Source organism: Culex quinquefasciatus, chromosome 3 (genome assembly GCF_015732765.1).
Source record: "Culex quinquefasciatus strain JHB chromosome 3, VPISU_Cqui_1.0_pri_paternal, whole genome shotgun sequence".
Taxonomy (NCBI): domain Eukaryota; kingdom Metazoa; phylum Arthropoda; class Insecta; order Diptera; family Culicidae; genus Culex; species Culex quinquefasciatus.
The window spans coordinates 3,333,526-3,355,242 of NC_051863.1; the positions used below are offsets into that span (position 1 = coordinate 3,333,526).

Consider the following 21,717-nt stretch of genomic DNA (forward strand, 5'->3'; position numbering starts at 1 on the left):
AATATTTAAAACACTTGCGCCCTTCTCAACTGTCATTATCGAGTGTAACTGGCTCCATATACACAAAAATGGCTTATATAAGCGTAGGATAACATGTCTACAAAGTTTCATTGAAATCGGAGAGGGTCGGGTACAACCGATTCCCTATTTGACATGGAATTGCTCAATGAAATAATAATAATAATAATAAACATAGCTTAAATATTTGAAAAAAAATTAAAAAAAAAAACAAAACGGTTTCAACTTGAGTTGGGCAATAGCTAAAGTAAATATTTTAAAATTGTTAACTTTGTTTCTTAAGTCATTGTAAATATTTCTCCAATACTTTATATTCCAGTTTTTCGTTTTTGATTTTTTTTTTTCGTTTAAATTCTAGATAATTTTTAGGTTTACACAAATCAGGTAAAAGAATTTTGAAGCTAATTATATTTTAAAGGAATTATTGTTTATGTTGTTCCGCTGAATCGAAATAGTAAGTGCTTCCATTTTTGAAGTGTTTTGTTTACATTTTTTTCTTATATTTTCAATTATTTGTTTTTTTTTGTTGTAATTTATAAAAAAAAGTTCAATGGTTAGTTTTGATTTTTTTTATAATTATATATTTTTTTAATCATTCTTTGGGCAAGCAAAGCCTATTATTGGAAATTCTGGAAAAATCGGAAATTTAAAAATGGGACTTTAGTGGACACCATGTATAAAATAATTTCTTTGTTTTTTCTCAAATTCATGAACACAATTCACGATTTCGGCAACTGATTTGCTTGATGTTGTGTAGTTTGAAATGTTTGTTCTTCTCTCAGAAGCTCAGTAACCGAAGGGTTTGTTCAAAAATTACGTCCATGAATAGGGGGAGGGGGGGAGGCAGCCCAGGTATAGAAAAAGTGAGTGGCGGGGGGGGGGAGTGGGGAGGGGATGGGTGGGCTTTCTTAAATTCCGATAATATTTGAACAAACTAGAAGTTTGTCTTCAATCTAATTAAAGATTTTTTTTCGATCTGTTAAGTATTTTTGTAATTTGATTTTTTATAATCAATTTTTTATATTTTTTTATCAATCGAGATGTGTGCAATTGGTTTTTTTGGGAAACAGCAAAATTTTAAAATTTGTAATTTTTCTTGAAGATTTTTTCGTAGACACAAAATCCATCAGAAAATCCATTTTCGATTATTGTATTAACAGCTGACAACAAATGTATGAAGCAAGTACTAGTACCGTTGTTTTGTAATCATAATGTTTCAAAATATCTAAGTATCGAGAATTTTTATCAACATGTATTTGCAATGGCCAAAAAATAAAAAAATATTTCAAAACAGTTGCTCGTCTTTGGAGGATTAGAAGTTAGAAAAAAAACTTGACAAAGATAAAAATTATCATCAGAAAATTAATCAAACTCAAAAACTCAACAAGTTAAAGGCATCGAAAAATTCAATGAAAAAACAAAAACAAAATTAAAAATGAAACACAGAAAACCTTAAACATGTTTCAGATTCATACAGACTGATAAGGACGATTATGTATTAAATAATTTCTATTATTTACAAACCGTAAGATGATCTAACCAACTCAGTGTCTTACCAGCGTGAAGCAATTTAGGTCTAACACGCGACACCCTACCGGTGTGACACCCTTCGTCAGATCTCCAACTCGAATGCATAAACATTTTTTCCATCTACTCGAAGCACCCTTTTTAGTACCAGTATAGTAGCAACTAACCTCGCTGGGGGTTTTCCGTTCGCACAAAAAAAAAATCACCCTCTCAGTCGCTCTAGAATAAGCCCCAATCGTGGAATCTTATTTAGAAGAATTAATTAGCTCGTGGGAATTTTACACCCTAAACAAGTTCAACTTCAGCACGCACCGAACTCTATTCATGGTGTCGATTTCTGGAAAAGTCAGGGAAAACCTGGAATTGTCAGGGAATTTTATTTGACCTGGAAAAGTCAGGGAAAGTCAGGGAATTTTAAGCTGGGTCAGGGAATTTCGATGATCTTAAAAATATTACTACAAAATTTCATTTCTTTTTAAAAATTCGCCCTTGATGATGTATTTGAATGTCATCCAGGCCAAACTTTACAACAGTGATAATATTAATTTTTTTATATTGGTCAGTCCGGAAGGAAAATGCTTAAGAAAAGGGTCATGATGAAAAACGCGTAGCTTGTTTGCAATATGTTTAGGTTTAAAAATCAAATAATTTGTATTTGATTTGAATTTCCGTTCAACTGAATATTACAAATTATCAACAAATTACTAGCGCACACCGGGTGGGACAATATGAGGCAGTTGCCCCACCATCCTCAGAGATTTGTTCTAAAATTGGTTGTTTGCTTAGCACCGTAGGGACCGTAGAGAAAATCATACATTTTGTCAGAAAAATTTAATGATTTAAAAAGTCAAAAGTTAAAAAATTCGAAGATTTGAAAATAAAAAAATAAAAATTAAAATTCTAAATCATAAAGATTCTAAATTTTTAAAATTTTGAAATTCTGATATTTTGGAATTGTTGATTTCTTAATTTTTGAATTCTTATTCTAAAATTCTAAAAAAATATAAGGTTAGAAAATTTTCCAAAATTTCACTTTAGTATTCGTTATCTAAATTTTTATTTTTCTCACAATTAAACTGAACTATGATTTTGAAATGATCCAAAGTAGTCTAATTTTGTGTAATCTAGAATGTAAGCAAAAAAGTGATGGTGAAATGGAATTAAAAATTAAAGAAATAAATTCAAGAATTACAGAAATAAAACAAAAATTTATGGAAAAATAGGGTTGTTACGGACTACACTCAACGCATTTAAAAACATACTGACTCTGAATATTTAATTTTTTTAAAGTTTTGAGTAATGTTTTTTACCCTTATTTATTGTTCTTTTATACTGGATACATTCAATTTTAATCTTGTGAATCTTAATCATATTTCAAACTTTTCCTAAAGATACAGACATTTGGAAGCAACAAAAATTATGATTGGGCATGTTCCAGTGGGTTTACTGTGCTTATATCCCAAATATGAGCTTGATTGGACGTAACAGAAGCTTCCCACCTTTGAATTTTAGATGGGATTCAACCAGTAGATTTTTTTTTTAATTTGAACATTCTTGAAGAAAAATAAAAAAAATCAAAACATTCAAAAATTAAATCACCAACATTCAAAATTAGATTATTCAGAAATTAGGAAATAAAATTAGGAAAAATATTATTAAAACCCCAAAAAAATAAATTCATATTAAAAAAAATTAAAGATCCGAATATTTTTTAAAAATCTGAAAACAAAAATCAAAGGTATCACTATTCAAATATAAAAAATAAAATAAAAACAATCAAGAGAACAAAAAAAAAGGTTAAATTCTTAAATTCTTAAATTCTGAAATTCTGAAATTCTTAAATTCTTAAATTCTTAAATTCTTATATTCTTTTCAAATTCAAATTCGGTTTTATTGGTGAATAATCAAGATACAATAGGTTCTTTTGAAGTACAAAACAGAGTTTTGGAGTTCCTTTCAGCTGTGTGTTACATCATAATCCATTTTGGAACAGTTATTGCTTGTAAATAAAGGTGTTACCAAGAGTAAGAAAAATTTCAAAAAAAAACTTACTAAACTTGCTAGAAAAAGGGGATAGAAATAGAGAAAGCTTAAAACTAGATCACAGTTTTTATCCTTTATAGATGTGCTTAATCATTAATTCCCCGAGGGCTAGAAATTGCTCCGCCTTGTTACGGCAGCTCCGAAACCGCGTCATCATCTCCCCGCGAGAGCAAAGAACTCCGGCAGGGTAAAGAGATCTTCCCGGTGACTTCTTGCTGGGCCGCATTGCCGCTACCGGCCGCGACCACGCTGGCAAACGATCGCCCCCAGCCAGGAGGGATCGCTGGGTTGTCCGCTGGAACCGTACGCTGGCCAGCTGCAGGAACGGCTGCACTCGTACTTCGTTGAGGAGGGTGGGACGCTGCTGCTTTCTTCTTCCTCTTTTCCTGCTCCTCGAGGTAGGACTTGCGCGCGACACATCCGCGGTAATTACCGGTATGGTTACCGCCGCAGTTCGCGCACTTTACGCGCGGCTTGGTTTGTTCTGCGTTTTCCCCCAAGTCCGCCTTTCGTGGCAGTGCGCACACCTCCGAGAGGTGTGACTCACCGCACTTCACGCAGCGGGGCTGGAGGTTGCAGTTCCGCGAGCCGTGGCCGAATTTCTGGCAACGGTGACATTGCGCTGCGTCCGTCGGATTTTGGAGTAAAACCGCCAGTTTACCCAAAAACCGTCCAACGCCTTAGTCCGCCGCAGGTCTTGAATCTTGACGGTGCCGCGGTCGAAGTACAACAGGTACAGTGTGTGTGTACCTGTGACTGTTGTCTTCCGCGAGAGGACTTTTATGTCTCGCGGCGTTATTCCGGCACCCGAGAGGTGCTCCTTGAGGACGGAGGTCGGGCGGTCTTGGTACCCTGCAAGACAATCTTTACAGCGGTCTTCTGCGCGGGGTCAAATGTGTAGAATTTGAAGTTTTTACGCTTAAATTTCTCCACAACCAGGTCGAAGTTCTTTTGGTCAAATGTGAACACTTGCACTGACGCTTTACCTATTTTGAGGCAGTACACGAGGCCTTCCAGCTGCTCGTCAACATCGTCCGCCAACGTGTCCAAAACAAAAATTGGTGGTGGTCGTCGTTCCTTTGGAGTAATTACTTTTTTTGGCGACGGCACTTTTTTCCGTGCACGACCATCGTCGTCGTCGTCGTCGTCGGTAGTGCTACCGTCGGTGTTGTTGTAGCTGCTTTCCTCGTCACTCAGCCTCGCGAACTTGTTACTGGTGGGAATGTTGGCGGATGTTGAAGCGCCATCGGTCGACGGATTGCCGGAAGTAGCTGAACGGAGCCTAATAGGGCTGCGATCCTGGACGCGGTAATTAGCGTGTAGTAACTTGGGGTCGAATCCTTTGGCGCTCACACTCCCCGGCGCGATGGCGGTCGACGCGGCGTTGGTTTGTTTACCTTTTGCACACGGCCGGTAGACGAACTTCGCGGGTTTTCGAAGCCGCACTCGAACTGCCACGGCCACGGCCGGCCCTTGGCATGCTGTTGGAGCAAACTCGCGGCTAATCACGGTAAATTACGGCGAAAATTTTCGAAAAAACGATGGAGCACTGAGCACTTGACTGCTGCTTGCACTCGTGCGTACACGGAGGTGTTCTTATATTCTTAAATTCTTATATTCTTAAATTCTTAAATTCTTAAATTCTTAAATTCTTAAATTCTTAAATTCTTAAATTCTTAAATTCTTAAATTCTTAAATTCTTAAATTCTTAAATTCTTAAATTCTTAAATTCTTAAATTCTTAAATTCTTAAATTCTTAAATTCTTAAATTCTTAAATTCTTAAATTCTTAAATTCTTAAATTCTTAAATTCTTAAATTCTTAAATTCTTAAATTCTTAAATTCTTAAATTCTTAAATTCTTAAATTCTTAAATTCTTAAATTCTTAAATTCTTAAATTCTTAAATTCTTAAATTCTTAAATTCTTAAATTCTTAAATTCTTAAATTCTTAAATTCTTAAATTCTTAAATTCTTAAATTCTTAAATTCTGTCATTTTTGTTACCATCTTAGATTGCAGAAAACCTGATAAAATTTGAAGTGTTTTTAGAGTTTTTTTTCGGTTAAAGAAATTTTGAGAAGAAGATGTAGGAAAATTTGCTTCGATTTTTCTAAGTGACGCTTTGGTATGATCAAAGAGTATGTATTCTCTCTGGTAAGATCATCAAGTATGAACTGTATCTTAAATTTAAAACCTCAAACATCGAGTATTTATTACAATTTTTAAATTTTATTATTTTTTATTAAGATTTCACATTTCTAAATGTTGAAATTTTTGTTTTTTTTTTTTAGCAAAAATACATTTTCAGCGTTTCAAGATTTTGTGTTCTGAGATTTCAAAATTGAATTTATTATAAAACTTTTTTGTATGTTTTTCGCAAAATTATTTTTCTTAAAATAACGTGGATTTTGCGCGGATTAGGTTTTGGGATGGCGCGGATTTTTTTCGATTTCTTCGTAACAATTCTGAGTAAAGGAATTTGAGAGTTCAAGAATTTATAAAATATGGTCTCCCCGTAAATTCATCAGCATCAGAGATTTCATAGGAATTGTACAACTACATTTCACATATTTTCCCCAAACAACATTCAAGGGGTTACAAGGAGGAGTTCCTGTGGTCAGATCGAGCTTAAATTTGGAATCTATTCCAAAACACTCAATTATCTAAGTTTGATAAATAATGACTATTTGAAAAGCTCGAGCAGTTTGTATTTTGTTTATATTTTTATAAAATGTATTGATCGTGTGAATGATCGTCTGTAGGCTCTAGTCAAAGTATAAACCTTTTTTTTAATTTTATAGCAAAAATGTTTTTTTTTGTAAAATTATTTTAGAAGATGTTTTCTTCAAATATCCAGAAAACCGTTTACTTTAAATACATTGATTGTTGAAAAATACCTAGATCTTTTTTAAAACCGTAAACATGTACTTGAAATTTTTCATTTAGTTGTATATTTTTCTTAGTTTTTCAATTTTGTTTTAAACTTTCTTAAGGTTCTACAAAATTACATATTTTTTCAAGTTTTTGTCTCTAAAACCTTTAGTTTTTTTTAATAAAAAAACGCAATCAAAAATGGCATTGGCCTAATTCGTTTGAAAATTCCGCAAAATGTCAACAATTTTAAAATTAAACATGACTTCTTACTTAAATTCAAATTTTCAATTGTTTTTTTGAAAACTTTTAACTTGACATTTTCTTTAGGAAGTGAAGTGAAACTAACTAATCGCAATTTGAAATTTGCAACAATTGTAATTATTAATTATTTCTAGAGTTTTTTTAAAGGTCCTGTAAGCTATTGTGTTTCATATGTTTATAGGACCCACATAAAAAAAAATTGTAACATTTAAAATTGCATCACCAAATAAAAAAACATATGACAATTTTATGGTTGCACATTTTGGATGTTCGATTAGAAAAAAATGATTGACAAAATAAAAAAAAAAAGTTGTGAGGTTTTTGCAGAATCCGTCGTTAAAAAAATAAAATAAAAAAGTCTTTATTTTTCTCTATATCTTAAATTTGCAATATTCAAAAAGGAAAATGCATGAAATCATAAAAACGCTCCAAACAATATGTTAGTATAGAAAACAAAAAAAAAATGGTGGTCTGGAGGGGTCAGGGAAAAGTCAGGGAAATTTATTTTGGGATTTGGATCGACACCATGTCTATCGTTAATTCCGGTTAAGCATGATCACACGCAATCAGAACGCCACTACAATTGCTTCGGAAGGGGGGAAGCTGCGAGATAATTGTACAACTTGAGCCCGGCTGGAGCGGCGTAATTATAGAGCAGCAGTAGACTGTAGGTACAGATAACGCCGGTCTAATGATTGTAACGGAACAGTTCATCGACATTGGCGGGCGGGCAGAAGGGCAGAGTTCAGCCGCGGTTTGTTTTAAGTTAAATTGCGATTGCGGGATATGAGCTAGGGCTTTCGAGGCGTCACGTGACTTTTGAGGAAAGGGAGTGTCATCGGAAAATGGCCGGAGTCACTTGGTTGCTGATTGCCGTGGTTTGCCCTTGAAAATCAGGGAGGCATTTTTTTTCGAAATACTTCAAAAATTTAATGGAAGTTGAAGTCTAATCAAATAAAAATAATCTAAACTGCATATTCAGCATGCTTAGGCCCGTTTGGAAATATTCGTCAAAACTGCATGCAAATGTTGATACCAAGGTTTCTAATTCCTATCCTTAAACTTTTTTTTTGGATGGAGTCGAGGGAAGTAAAGTTCAAAAAATATTTGCAGCGGCCTGAGTTTTTCTTTTTGTAAATTTGCACTTTTATTTACTGCTGAAACAAAGCCATAATATATAAAAAAAATGGGAAGAAAAACTAATAGAATTTTAAAGTTGATTAAAGAATTAAGCAAAACGGCTTTAATTCTTTAATTCAAGTGGTGACAAATGAAAAATCGTCAAGAGCCAGAATTTCATCATTTCAATGAAAAAAAGTAAGAAAATGTTTTAAGCACCCGCAAAGTTAAATTGCAATCAATATTTTCAAAAAATGTAGAATCACGAAAACCCAAACATGATTCTAAACGAAGAGGAAAAAAAATCTTCTCTTGATTTTTCGACCCAATTTTCAAAAAGGGGGGAGGAGAGGGTTGGTCGACAAATGCTTTGTAAAATATTTGTAACAGCCTTATTCCTCCGATTTCAACATTTTGATGGTAGTCAGAATCGTTATCCAACTGTCATGAGTTCAAATCCCGAGGGAAGGTTTCTAAGTGCAAAGTAATTTTGAGGGTATTTCATAAAAGGGTCATTGTGACTTTCATATTAATATAGAATACTTACATTTTTGCAACTATCACAGATTTGTATCCATGTCAAATTTAAATGTTTTTTTTTTAAATATTTCCAGAAATGTTTTTTGTTTCACTCACATTGAGACGTATGATATTGTTTTTATTATTAATATTTTTGAATAAAATATTTGGGTCCTAAAATGGGGCTAAAAGTATTGATAAACCATTAGTTTTTAATGACAAAAAAAAAATAAAAAAAGATTACCATAAAAAAGTTTAAAATAAATCTTAATTTTTAAAAAGTATAAAATCATTTTACAAGTGGTCAACGGGCCATTTTACATGTTCATGCAAAATGGGTCCGCGGGCCACAAAAAAATCACTCCTGATTTAATTCCTATCTTTGTTCCTCGTTGTCACTGTACTGAAGCTTAAAACTTATTTTTGGGGAAAAATACATATGAATCAGTGGCCAATAATTCTAAAAACAGTTTAATTATCAAAATCTGCTTAATTTTGGGATTTTTTATAATGCTTTTTTTCAAGTTTGGTATTTCTTTTTGTTGTGCATGGCCAGCGATGGAAGAATCTTCATCAAAAGATTTTTTTCTGACACACACTTACAGATAGTATTTCGAAAGAGAACTTGTCTCTTATCTCTCATGCACAGGGTTGCCAGGTCTGAACAGAAAAAAATCTGGCAAGCCACTCAAAGTAATAAACAAATTTGTGTTCAAAAAGGTGTATTTTCACTTTTTTTTACATTACAAAATAAACAGTATAGAGTTATTTAACATATTCTGGAAGAGATATAGAATATTAAAAAAAAATCACTGAAAAAACTGGCTTTGTCAGACTCATCTGGCAACCCTGCTCATGCACGAAATTGCGGTAAACAAAAACTCTACAAATCAATTCTGGATCCTCGTGCCGAATTTTGATTTTATTATCACATTTCTAGGTGAAACGTCACACGTCGAATAGTGACCTGTCTTTTTTCGTACACCCAATATTCAAATTCGTGAGAATCGTACCCTCGAAATTTATTGATTGCTCAAAGCCGAAATCGATAGAATAATGCCACCAACTCACACCATCAAAACAAATGTGTTCATTCGTTAATTGGTACAATAAATCTCCAACAAGTGTTATACGTCGACTTCTGACCTTCCCTTAGCTTCTAAGCTGTGGTTGCCGAGGCAGTTAAGTCATTGGGTTAGTCTGTCAAAGGTTTCTGGTTTGATTCCCGTGGTCGACAATTTTTTTTTACGGATGAACTTTTTTAGCAAACGAACCTCGACAACACTGCCAAGTTTTGGGTGTAGGTAACTAAGTTTGTAAAAAAAACAAAATATAATAATTTAAATAATTTTAATTAATTATTTTTTACATGAACTGAAAATGTGTTTGAAATTAAAGGTTTGAATTGGAGGAGATAATATATCCAGGTTTTTAAGCGAAGATGGCGTTCGAATGTCCGAAATGTCAAAATCGCGCAAGAGCACCAACATTAGAAAAAAAATGCCATGGCACACTTTTTTTTTTCGTAATGTTGGTACCACACAACAAAAAATCAAGTCTCGTAATCGTGAATTAAGTTCACGAATGTGAGAACCACGAAGGAATTTATTCATGAGTATGGTGAATTTTATTCATGATTTCGAGAATTGATTTTTTACCGTGCACTGCGTGATTTTGACATTTCGGACGTTCACCATTCGAACGCCATGTTCGCTTAAAAAGCTGGATAAAACAACTTCCATTAATCGATTTTCATTCCTAATTTAAAAGCCAACCTTTTCAAGCCTATATCTGGAGTTTTTTTTTGAAAAGGTCCAATAAACCAAATTTTCAGTTTTTGCTTTTTGGGTGTTTTTTAATACCCCTGACTCAAGGCGGTTTCAAAAACACCCAAAAAGCAAAAACTGGGAATTTGGTTTATTGGATCTTTTCAAAAAAAACTCCAGATATGTATATATTTTGCAGAAATTTTGAACATCGTTCTAACGTTGCTAACAAATCCAGCCTTTTTTTTAAAGACTTATGTGCGTCACATGTGATCATTCAATGTAGTTGATAGTTAAACTTTTTTCAAGGTACCAACCCGATACAGCCCAATTTTATGTCGTATACCGGATGCATAAGTTTATCATTGACTTTCAAAACTCAATGTCATCAACATCTTCCAGCCAAAAATTCTAGCAAGTGCTCGTAACTATGAACTTGACTTTTTTTCTGGGTAAGCGAAAGGAAACCCTTAAAAATAGAAAGGAAAATCACGCAAGAAGGTAAATTCGGTTCATACTGGTTTTTCGTCAGTTTGTTTCTGTTTTGGTAAAAACTTCACTAATGCATAAGATGGAATTCCTCTGATAACACTATTTTATTGCCGTCTAGAAATTTTGAGAATTTTCAAAATGACTTAACGCTTTTGAATCGGAATTTAAATTATTTACATCTTAAAAGCCCTCGAAAATAGAAAAAGTCCTGAAAAGCTACCTAAAAGCCAAAAGTTTAAGCTTCGAACCGGTTCAGCCACCGAAACGAATCATCACCACCTTCCTGGGCAACCCCCTCTCCGACTGACGTCAAACAAGTGTGGTAGCTTGCAGCCGGCTTATTAGCGGTATTTTGATTGTTCAATAAGGCGAAGCAGTCTTTAACTTTGATGACTTTTCATAAAACTTTGTGTAGATGCTTGTGATTTTATGTTTTTTAAATTGTTTGATCGTAAGACTTTTTGTAGAACACAAAAATAAAAATAAACAGGTTCTTATTTGATTATTTTTTTTAATTTAACAGTTTCAAGATTGTTTAAAATACCAATATAAAAAGAAATAATTCCAAAAAAATAATCGAAACCAAAATTGCTTGCGAAATACTGACGTCAAACCAAATCTGACCACAATAAATGTATTCAAACTAATGCACCCGATCGGACTACTTCAAATGTGACACGGTGAACTTTCGCGTGTGTTAGCCTCTGTATAAAATTAGTATGCTTTGAAGGTCGCTTGTCTTATTTTGATATTCGTTTCTTAGAAGATTTTTGGATGCTAGATTTCTCTTTTTGTCGTAAAAAATCCAGCATTATTAAACAGTTAGGTAGATGGCCCTTGGCGATCCCTCTTCGACATTTGAGTGTCTTTAGCAGGCCAAGCGTTCAGAAAACTGCGATCTGTTGAGAGTTGAGCAAACTGTAAGAAAAAAAAACGAACTTTTAAGATCCCGCCTGCTTGGATGTTTGTTTTAACCGCTTCGCCGGTTGACTTGCCTCCTGCGGTCATGAGTGACACTTTATTGATTTTGATTGAGTAACAGCGCCGTTCAATTGGGAAAAAATGCGACCCTGAGACGTTTCGCAATAAAATGGTCCGTTTTGATCATGTTTTTATAGCCTAAAAATAGAGAAAAATTGGTCAACCGTGCAACTGCAATATAAAAATAAAACATTTGAAATTGTATATCCGCAAAAATCAATTAACGACAGCACGAAAGCAAAAGTTTTGATAGTGCTGGTTGCCAATAAACTTGACTTTTGCACTTGGTAGCGTGAAAGGAAATCATTTTTAAAAACCCGATTTAATCCCACCAGGGGTGAGATAGAGCCTTTCTTACTAAAGAATATAACATCTCTCAATTCACAACATCGACTTGATACAAAAAATCTTATGATGAAAGCAAGGTATTATTAATGATACGAAAAAAAACGAAACTATTGGCACTACGCCCCCCGGGGCATGGCCTTCCTCTAACGTGGGATTTCTGCTCCAGCGCCTCTGACGAGACAGGAGAAACCGGGACCGACGTTTTACTTCACCATCCGATAGAAGCTCAGTGGATAAGGCGGGAATCGAACCCGCGTCTCATAGCATCATCGGGATCGGCAGCCGAAGCCGCTACCCCTGCGCCACGAGACCCACCTTGATTAATGATGTGTTTTCTAAAAGAAATTGAAAATGCAATTTTCACCTATCGAATATTTTTAATCGTACAAATTCTTAGCTTCCAATGCGCAAGTGACGACACACATCGCGGTTTTGGTTTTCTAGTTTTGGTACGAGCCCAAAAACCGAACAAAGCAGGCGTAAAGCAAAACCGAGTTAACCGCACAGTGGGAAGCTTGCCATTCAGCGTCTACGAAAGTGAGAGAGTCAGAGATAGATATTTTTACAACCTCACCACTACACACTCAATCGCAATACCTTAGGTAGATGGCGTCGCGAGCATTGAAAACTTTGAAAACGATATAAAGCTTAGAAGCTTCGAAAGCTCCTATTGGAATCCAATGAACTCTGTTAAATAAAACGACACGACAAATGAAGCCTACTTAAAGGCGATTTTAGGAGCATACGGGAAACAAATTGATTGTACCCGGATGAATGTCCTATGTCAAAAAAGTTTTTGCATAAACATTGGACAGTTATGCAAAAACGGACAGAGCAAAAGAAACCGAAAAGCTACGATATCTGACATGTTGAAGAAAACATCGGTAGACAAGCTACTACGAACGAGTATAAGCCGAGCCAAAACATATGCGCCAGCATTCTCGCGCCAGTATTCGAAGCTCAACTTGACAACTTGTCGACTTGGCGACGAAGCGTCGAAAATCGATGCAGTGTGATTTTTTAGCGATTTTTCGGTTTAAAATTCATGCTGAATCGACATATTTACGAAGCTGGAAATGACGTCCTGGCTTAAAGTAAAACCTATACCTTTCTTTAGTAAGAAAGGCAAAAAGTAAATCGTTCTAAAAATTGATCGGGATTGCCGATCGATGTCGAATTTGTTTCAGATGCTAACTCATGGTCTGTACTATGAATGTAGCAAGAAATTTCGAATAAAATCAGAAATGAAAAATGTTGGCGAAGGTCACCAGGTGGGTTTTTACCTTTTTTTAGGGATTTTGTTTCTTATGGTAGGTCAATCAAACGGCTCTAACTCCAGAACCATATTATGAATCTGGATGAAAATTTGGGAGGTTGTAGGGCTCGAAAATGCAATTTTTGAGATAAATAAAAGGTATGAAAATGAAAAATTTTGACCATATTTTCATTTGAAAACTGTGTATTTTCTGGAAAAGTCTAGACACATCCGAAAACAGATGGATATTTCGAAATTTGCGCGGCAACTCGCCCAGGTTCAGCACACTAGCTTTCATCTGCATTTAGGAGAATTGAAATCGGATTTATGGGAGCTGAGAACGGCGCGACACAAAATTTTGCAAAATTTTACCACATACGAACATCGCTCGACCTCCACGGAATTTATTTTCTCAAAATTCGAGGGTTCGAGATAGACGAGTTCTGTCAAGGTGAATCGATAGAGCGTCGAAAATCGATGCAGTGTGATTTTTTAGCGATTTTTCGGTTTAAAATTCATGCTGAATCGACATATTTACGAAGCTGGAAATGACGTCCTGGCTTAAAGTAAAACCTATACCTTTCTTTAGTAAGAAAGGCAATAGTAAGAAAGGCAAAAAGTAAATCGTTCTAAAAATTGATCGGGATTGCCGATCGATGTCGAATTTGTTTCATATGCTAACTCATGGTCTGTACTATGAATGTAGCAAGAAATTTCGAATAAAATCAGAAATGAAAAATGTTGGCGAAGGTCACCAGGTGGGTTTTTACCTTTTTTTAGGGATTTTGTTTCTTATGGTAGGTCAATCAAACGGCTCTAACTCCAGAACCATATTATGAATCTGGATGAAAATTTGGGAGGTTGTAGGGCTCGAAAAATGCAATTTTGAGATAAATAAAAGGTATGAAAATGAAAAATTTTGACCATATTTTCATTTGAAAACTGTGTATTTTCTGGAAAAGTCTAGACACATCCGAAAACAGATGGATATTTCGAAATTTGCGCGGCAACTCGCCCAGGTTCAGCACACTAGCTTTCATCTGCATTTAGGAGAATTGAAATCGGATTTATGGGAGCTGAGAACGGCGCGACACAAAATTTTGCAAAATTTTACCACATACGAACATCACTCGACCTCCACGGAATTTATTTTCTCAAAATTCGAGGGTTCGAGATAGACGAGTTCTGTCAAGGTGAATCGATAGAGCGTCGAAAATCGATGCAGTGTGATTTTTTAGCGATTTTTCGGTTTAAAATTCATGCTGAATCGACATATTTACGAAGCTGGAAATGACGTCCTGGCTTAAAGTAAAACCTATACCTTTCTTTAGTAAGAAAGGCAAAATGTGAGGAAATTCTCAAAAAGGTAAAGGCGTTACGCAAAAAAACATTGCTTTAATAACCTAAAAATAGAGTAAAATCGGTCAACCGTGCAACCGCGAAATAAAAATAAAAAAGTGGAAATTGAACGTCCGCAAAAAACCATTAAATGACAGCAATAAATCACTGCAAAAGCCTTGAAAGTACTGGTTGCTATTGAACTTGACTTTTGCTCTTGGTATCGCGTAAGGAAATCATAAAAAAAGTGTGTGGAAATTCTCGAAAAGGCAAAGGTTTCAGTTCCCAACCGGTTTTCCGGCAAATCAGCTTCTTTACGGTTCCATCGGTATAACCGTGAAATAAATTTGCATCAAATGTGTATTAAATTAATTCTTTTGAGTTTTTGTTTGGATTTAACAGTTTCGTTTAAAAAAACGAGTTCAAATTTTGAAATATTTTTAAATGTGATTTGACATGGAAAAACCTCGTCTAGAATATCGATCTAGTTTTCCATGAGCCTGAACGAGAGAGTTGAGCGCGCGTGCGCGTGTTGAAAGTGCTGGCCTACTGCGCCTTAATCGATGGTGTGCCTTAACTTGCAACTTGGTGCTGGAGCTTAAGAATTTGTAGTTCAACGTGCCGCCGATTGCAGTGGCTGCCCTTGGCATTGAGCGAGGGTTCGCTATAACGCGACGGTGTTGAGTACAAATGACATGGCATCAGGGTACAGAAGGTTCTTCCGGGTTGCAACTGGTTTACAGACGGTTCTTGGATCAATATCGACAATTAGCAACGATATGATACTAATTTCAAGGTCAATATTTGGTGAAGAAGATTACTCACAGTTGTTTATTGCCATTGAAACCACATTTATCTCAAATAAAATGGTGTTAATTGAACGTTTTAAACATCTTCAGCTGAAATAGCTTGGTATCTTGAAGAACTGGTTTGTGATAAACAGAATAAAAGGCTGGAGAAAAGGGAGATCATCACGAAAAAAAAAGATTCAAGCAGAATAAAATGATGCATTTGAAAAATCCTTAGAATGTCGAAAAAAAATCATCCACATTTGCGACATCTCGTCACAATTATAAGCCACCTTTTAACACAGCAACCATTACGAAACGAAGAAAAGAAAAGAACAAGAGATGCCCGAAGCCTTCTGCGCTCCAAGGTCCGGCCACTGATGCCCATTAGGTTGCGCAGCGTTTGGAAGTAATTTTTTGTAGCTGTTGTTCTCGCGGTCATGACATACTGCGTCGAATGGCTAACGGGCCAAGTTGAAAGTCATGTGTGTGGTGGCTTAAGGTAACCCCGCAGATCAGCGAAGTAGCGCACAATGGCGAGATGGTTATGGTTGTAGCCTAGCTCTAACATTGCGTGTGTTGTAATTTTTTTTGGACTAATCTCCGAACATGCAGCATCAATCTTCCGTGGAGTTTCAGTTGCTTATTGTTTGCGAGATGACAGGTGCGATTTACATGGGAGACTGAGTTTGGGTTGCATGATTTGTGGATCTGCTAATGACTAGACTTATGACGTTTCACCAAGAAAAATCACAAAAAAACATAAACAACATTTTAATGTAAAATCAAATATTATTTTTTTTTTTAATCCAACGTATCTTCAAGGAGATCGGGTTCGTTCCCCATGGGCGTTGAAGTCTCTTTGGCTTAAAAGCTTGCAAATGACCGTAAGATCAATGAACTTCTTGCCCCACCTCTAAAGAACAATGTATCTTTGAGAGTACGTGATCTTTTGTCGCGTATGTGATTTTTTTTTATCTGTGGGTAAAATGATGCTAATTTGCAAAATAATGACGTCGTAAAAGAGCAAAAAACCCCGTTGTGTGAATTTTCTTGTGTGCTGTGTGCAAACAAGCGTATGCAAATGAGGTTTATTTTATTACAAACATGCGATCATAATACGAACATAATTCATTACATGTAGTATTCTAAATGAGTTCTTAAATTTATATTGTATATTTTGTAGATTATGTAGAAACCAAGAAACCTTGATTGTTGTTTTTAAATATATTTTTTGTTGAGGTTTTTTTTTCAATTCAGACCATTTAGAGTGGCTTGATGAAAAATATTTGAAATATCGATAAACAAAACCAGCTAAAAATTCTAATTTTTGAAAATAATAATAAGACCATTTGTTGAGACACTATCTTCAAAAACTTTAATACAAATTTAAGAGAAAATTTCTGATCACTTTTCGAAAAGAACTGCTTTCCCCTGCGTTTATGACCATTTTTAACATGCTTGAGTGAATCGAAAATATCTCCAGTTTTAATGAATTTTCAATGTACAGCTCGACAAAAAAAAATCCGCAGAAATATTTTAGTTAAGACAAAGATTTTATGAAAACTTGTAATTACAAACCGACTTTTGCTGTATAATGAAATTTGAATGCTTTTTTCCTTGAAATACTGAAATGTCAAATCTGAAAAGTTTGATTTGAAAATTTGGAAAAATGGTTATTCGAAAGATTTGAAAATTTCAGAGAAATTTAATTTTTCAGCATTGAAAATCATGAATAGTTTCCGATATATCATCAGTTGTAAAATCAGAGTTGTTGGGAAAATTATCAGAAAATCAAAATTTTCCTGATTGCAATTATACTTTAATACTACTAATATTCGTCGCAGAAAGTATTAATCCGAATTTTAAAGTACACACTTAAAATTTTTATATAATTTTTATAGCTTTTTGAAACAACATTTTTTAGAACACAACAAATGGACACGTTTTAAAAATGTTGAATATTTATACCTAAAATTACCCTCAAACGGCTAAAGCTTGGAAACGATGCATTTTATCAAAATTTAAATTTAACTTAAATTTCTTTAAATTTTGCTTAGAAAAATCAAGGGAGATTTTTTTTCGGTCCGCTCTATGACCCAAAAGTTGTATTTTTGAGTATCCCAAACATATAAAACGATCGAGTACTGCTTTTTTTTAATTCTGAGAAAAAATGAGTATTTTTTAAGAGTATAAGTATTTTTTCAGAATTGTCCTCATAACCACCTACAACTTTGATGATAACATCTTATCGATCAGAATATTAGTTTCTAGATACAGATTTTCCAATATTTATAAATCGTTTTGTAAGGATCGTAGCAAAAAACGCATGCAGACTTGTGTGGACAAACCAATGATCGATGCCTTTTTTGATCACGAAAAATTCCAGAATCAAAAGGTACAAAATTAAAAATATCATGAAATCGGTTACTTTTAACTATCCAAAACATGGAAAATATCAATGGTTTCGTGAAAATAATCACTTTCCTCAATATTCTATAATTTAAAGAGTACTCGAATGAAAATGCAAGCGTAGTACATAATGTTTTCTCAATTGTTTTTAAACGGACGGTGCAATTTTTTTTGTTTATAACAAAAAAAAATTCTCTATAAATATATTATTTAACTTTTTTTATGTATTGACAACACTGCTGCATGAATTTTGTATGATAGCTAAAAAATGACGAAATTCAAATGGATGGATGGACTTTTGATGACTGATATATAAATCCTTAAAGTAGAAAATTTGTTAATAATCAGTTTTTTAAAAGTCAAAACTCCTGATTCGATTTTTAATGTAAAAAATGAAGCTTCTGAGAAAAGAGCTATATTTGAAATTTTCGAATGCAAACAGTGATTCTAAAATTTCAAAGTATTTTTATTTCGGAAATAGCAGAGAATTTCACAATAGTTTAAATATTTATGTTGGAAATCTTTTAGGTGACACTAATTAGGTTAATTTTTCACATTCCTAATCTTTAAGAGGTCATCTTCAGTCAGAATAAAAAGATTTTTTTTCATTTTTTACGGACACATTTAAGCCGTGGTGATTTCCTCCATGAATTTTACGGAAAACAAAACAAGTATTTTAATTGGAAACCGACCTGATTGAACTTTTTCTCATTTGTGCCCAATTTTTTTTCAAGATCTTCTTTTTTCAAAATATTCTAAATCAGGTATAAAAATTAGCGCCACCCCCACCTCAGGTTATAACAAATCGGTAAATTTTTAAAATTAGTAATAAATAACAATGGCAGTGCGTGGCCGAATGGTTACGCTGTCCGCTTTGTAAGCGGATGATTCTGAGTTCGATTCTCATCTGCTCCAACTTTCCATCGGATGAGGAAGTAAAATGTCGGTCCCGGCCTTGGTTGTTGTTAGGCCGTTAAACCATTCCAGGTGTAGGAGTCGTCTCCATGCCATAAGTACAAACAACACACCAAACCAAGCCTACTCCGGTGGAATCGCTGGCGGCGGTTGGACTCGCAATCCAAAGGTCGTCAGTTCAAACACTGCGGTGGAAGGTTCCTTGGAGTAGAAAGAGGTTTGGGTGCTCTCCTCATTCAAGCCTTCGGACTCCTAGGTTCGAGCACAAACTTGCAATAGAGACCACAAAAGACCCGGGGGTCGTTAATGTGGATCCCGGGCAGACGGTAATAACAAAATTCATGCCATTTCAATAACAAATACTGTTAAAATAACAGAAAGTGTTATGGAATCTTCTTGAAAAGTCCATTTTTACATAAGAATTTAATAACAGTTTATGTTATCATAACAAAATTTTTTATTGGTCTGATATTGGTTGAACGCCAAAACAACTCGGGAATAACATTTTTTGTTATGGAAGAATAACTCCAACTGTTATTGGGATGATCGGATTAGTTGTTAAAATAACAAAAAATAATAACAGAGATTTGTTCGTAGAATCACTAAAAATGTTATTAGTCTGTAATAATCCAATAACAAAAAAATCATAACGACGAATAACAAATCTTGTTATAAATAACATAAAATGTTATTTGCCTAGTATTTTCAAATATCAAAAAATGTTATTCCCAAGTTATTTCCGTCTGCTCGGGATGGTTTGAATAAATAACTATTTTCTAGGAATTTAACTGAAATTGTTAAAGAGTGAAAAAAGAAAGGGGGATTATTTCCATGTACAAAGTCCAAATTTTACCTATAACTTTGCCGACTACACCAAATCGTTTAAAACAATCCCTTCTCAAGATATAATTCTTTAAATTATTCACATGTCAATTTTGTACGACTACATGCACATAACCTTTGTGAGCAAAAGCATGTAATATTATATGAAAAAAACGTGTACACAAAAAGCATGTATCGAAGAAAAAAAAATCTGATTTTTTTTCTTCGGTACATGCTTTTTGTGTACACGTTTTCTCATACAATATAACATGCTTTTGCTCACAAAGGTGATGTGCATGCTTTTGCATGTGATTTTACACAGATTTTTCTACTGTGTAGCGCACAAAACTGTTTGGAGACTTGTGTGGCAAATCTTATTATTTTGATAAAAGATTTTGATGGACAATTTTGTTTCCTAATCAGAGAATACAACACTGAAAAATCTTCGAGAAAAGTTAGTATTTTTTACTTTTACTGGTTTTAGAAGGGATATTTTTAGCCTAATTCGTAATCATTGCCTGTATTGACCAATTCCTCATTCAAGACACATTAGTTTGGAGGGGTTGACGATCCAGTCAATGCGCATCCTCAATAAAATAAGTCCTGTCAAATAAATCTGTCAAAATTGTGATCATTCTAAAAATATGCTGAAAAATTCCAATTTGAAATTCAGAATTTGATTTATCGAGAGATGAGGAACGTTCCTAACGCCACACAAACCAACCCAACCGTAACAGTTCATTACGAATTCAAACAACCCCGTCCACGTAACTCAATTCCGACCGTTTTAAGTGGAGACGCATGGCGCATCGTCAACTCCCGCAGCCTACTGAGGGTGCCACCGTCCGTCGGATATTAGCAATTTGCGCTCAATCAGCCTCGTATGAGTGCCCCCTTAAGTGCGCCACAAATCAAGCATTAAAGCCGAGCAATAACTTCTCGTCCGAATGAGTTGAGTCGGAGCTGGGGGAGGTTCATCATACAGTAAATTTTATTGCGCTCACACCTCTCGAGACAGAAGGTGAAAACAATCGCACCTGTTGACCGCGGCTCTCTCTCTCTCAAAGAACTATAACGGCAAGGTTAGTCGAAATAACATGGGTTGCGGTGGTGCGGCCCTGGCTGTGCTGCGCAGATCGGACGTAATTTGCAAGGTAACATCGATTTTCCACGCGCATCAACATTCGGCGACGTTGACGTAATGCTTCCGAAATTGTTTGTGTATTTTCAAAGCTTTTCTCTTTTTTTGGGGTTCAGCTGATGTTTGTTTTGCTTCTGGAACGAAACTGCTTTGAATAAGAGTGAAAGTTCACAGTAGGAGGAAATTTGCCTGCAGATTATTGGTTTTTCTGCTTCGGAAACCAACTCCCCTTTAAGTTGGAGGAAATTGCCGATGCGAAGAAACAAAACAGTGTAATTGGAACCATTCAACTAGTTTTCCTCAAACCCGTCCCGTTTGCATCATCGCTGGAAAAGTGTTATTGTGTTCGGACGTATAGCGGAGATTGTTTCAGCGAAAAACTCGAAGCGTAAAAAAGTGAAATTTGCTTCCGACTTGAAATCCAATCGTAGTATGCGGCGACCACCTGCAAATCACGTGCACAAATAACGAAGAGCCCAAAGACAATGCGGTAATCATCATTTATTCATTGCACAGAAGAAGTGCCGCTGCATACGTAAGCTCCCAGAGATAATCAGAACGTAACGAAGTCACTGCACCGGACGGTGCGAAATCTGCATCGCCCATCGCCAGTACCGTCATTAAGCAGTCAACGACAAGACACCGCGCCCGGCAAGGCCTACTACCCCATACTTGGGGTTACGCCCTTTAGGCCGCTCAGTACACACTCCACGACCTTACCCAAGTAGGCCCCTTGGGAAGGTGGGCACGCTTAAAAGTGATGATTTTTCGAAATTTCCTCTTCTTCACCCAGCAACTGAACGTGAAGAGCAGGTTCGTCTCGTGACGCACGATCCGCTCGGTGAAGAACTTTGCCCGGGCGCGGTACGGTGCCGCCGGGAGGCGGTGGAACGATGGGTACAAGAAGGTAATTTGCGTTTTGGAGGCAGGCTTTTTTTTGTTTGTTTTGGGGATGCCGCTGCTGCATGATTATATGTTTTTTAGCGGATTTTTGACGGTTGCGTGACGGGAGATATTTAAAATGGAATAAACTGTTGAAATTGAAAGCAATGCTTGTTTCAGCAAAATATAAATCAGATGCAGCACATGCATGCATTTT

General features: G+C 35.3%; 1 protein-coding gene across 2 annotated transcripts in view; it reads left to right on the forward strand.

The window, feature by feature from the left end:
- The window catches only part of LOC6038985 (long-chain fatty acid transport protein 4), a 45,660-nt gene that overhangs the window by 5,656 nt on the left and 18,287 nt on the right, over window positions 1–21,717 (forward strand). Inside the window, exon 1 of one of the 2 annotated variants that reach the window (XM_038262550.1) lies at window positions 20,652–21,525. The exons of the other annotated variant lie outside the window; for it this stretch is intronic. The gene's annotated coding sequence lies outside the window, so the exon portion shown is untranslated. Of the gene's footprint in view, window positions 1–20,651; window positions 21,526–21,717 lie in introns of those variants that run through there. 2 annotated transcript variants of the gene reach the window in all.